At 47.7% G+C, this 2,042-nt stretch overlaps 1 pseudogene; it reads right to left on the bottom strand.

Moving 5' to 3' along the window:
* Positions 1-429: 429 nt before the first annotated feature.
* Positions 430-1,382, bottom strand: LOC128846900 (olfactory receptor 10A7-like; annotated as a pseudogene).
* Positions 1,383-2,042: the final 660 nt, after the last annotated feature.

Genomic DNA, 2,042 nt, shown 5'->3' on the forward strand with positions numbered 1-2,042 from the left:
CTGAATTCAAGTCAGTTTAATTCCACTTCCAAAGCTAAACCAAAGTAAGGTCACTGTAATTCCGAATGAAAGTGTTCAGAGAAGGGTTTAATGCTGTTTAGCTAATCCACTTTTAATCCACACCTTTAGTTAATTTAGATTAACTTTCTTGGGTATCCCCATGCGGACAAGCCCCCAGAGTGTCAACATTGGCATCAGTGAATTATTCCTAAGCATCTGTACCAAAGTAAGAAAGAAAGAAAGATAGAATGTTCAGCTGCCTGGCTTTAGTTTTCAGACAGGTGCTCATATAACAGAGTCATAGACATGATAGGAGAGAAAAGATGCTATAATGTGAAAACCCCGGCAGAAGAAATTGTTTGGTAATTATACTTTATTTTCATAAAAAGTCCTAATTTGAACTGGACAGCCCCAAAAATGTTAAATATTTCATGAAAACATTTTCCTCCCCCTCAGTCTCCTCAGAGCAGCCTTCACCTCCTGGTTCCTTAGGCTGTAGATCATGGGGTTTAATGTGGGGGTGACGACGGTATAAAACAGGGCCGCCACTCTGTCCACGTCTGCTATGTGGCTGGACTTGGGCCGCAGGTACATAGCGCAGGCTGAGCCATAGAACAAGATGACCACGATGAGATGGGAGGAGCAGGTGGAGAAAGCTTTGTGCCTTCCCTCAGATGAAGTTGTCTTCAGGATGGTGTAGAGGATGCAGGCATAGGACACCAGCACCATCAGGAAGGGGATGACAGTGATTAGTAGGCTGATCAGTACAATGAAGACCTCACTACTGGAGGTGTCCCCACAGGCCAGCTTCAGCACAGGGTGGATGTCGCAGAAGAAGTGGTTGATTTCATTGGGCCCACAGTAGGGCAAGGAGAAGATCCAAATCACTTTGCCCATGGGCATCAGGATTCCACAGAGCCAGCAGGCAGTGGCCATCTTGGTGCAGGCTCTGGGATTCATAATGGTGGGGTAGTGCAGAGGGGAGCAGATGGCCCTGTAGCGGTCATAGGCCATTGCAGCCAGCAGGTAGCACTCTGCTGTCCCAAGAGAAAGGATGAAGTGCATCTGGATGGCACACCCAGTGAAGGAGATGGTCCTCTCCTCAGAGACAAAGTTGACCAGCATCTTGGGAATGGTGACAGAGATGTAGCAGCTCTCCAGGAAGGACAGATTCCAGAGGAAGAAATACATGGGGGTGTGGAGAGCCGAGTCCAGCATTGTGATGAGGATGATGATGCTGTTGCCCATCAGGGAAATGGTGTAGATAATGGAGAAACCTACACAAAGTATTGCTCGAGTCACTGGATCCTGGGAGAAACGGAGGAAAATGAATTGGGTCACCATGCTGTGATTCCTTGTGCAGTTTCACTGGTATAGCTCATCTGAAGAAGGAAGAGGAAAAATATTTTGCATGTGGGCATTATGGGCCAGCTCATAGGGACACAGGAATGGAAGGGACCTCCTGGGTCATTCAGTGTAGTCCAATCCAATCCAGTCCTGGTTACTGCAGGCAGCCCTGTCATATCATCCCATTCATAGAATCATAGAATCATAGAATATCAGGGTTGGAAGGGACCTCAAGAGGTCATCTAGTCCAACCCCCTACTCAAAGCAGGACCAATTCCCAACTAAATCATCCCAGCCAGGGCTTTGTCAAGCCAGTTCTTAAAAACCTCCAAGGAAGAAGACTCCACCACCTCCCTAGGTAACGCATTCCAGTGCTTTACCACCCTCCTAGTGAAATAGTGTTTCCTAATATTCAACCTGGACCTCCCCCACTGCAACTTGAGACCATTGCTCCTTGTTCTGTCATCTGCCACCACTGAGAACAGCCGAGCTCCATCCTCTTTGGAACCCCCCTTCAGGTAGTTGAAGGCTGCTATCAAATCCCCCCTCATTCTTCTCTTCCGGAGACTAAGCATTCCCAGTTCCCTCAGCCTCTCCTCATAAGTCATGTGCTCCAGACCCCTAATCATTTTTGTTGCCCTCCGCTGGACCCTTTCCAATTTTTCCACATCCTTCTTGTAGTGTGGGGCCCAAAA

This window comes from Malaclemys terrapin, chromosome 12 (assembly GCF_027887155.1).
Source record: "Malaclemys terrapin pileata isolate rMalTer1 chromosome 12, rMalTer1.hap1, whole genome shotgun sequence".
NCBI lineage: Eukaryota > Metazoa > Chordata > Testudines > Emydidae > Malaclemys > Malaclemys terrapin.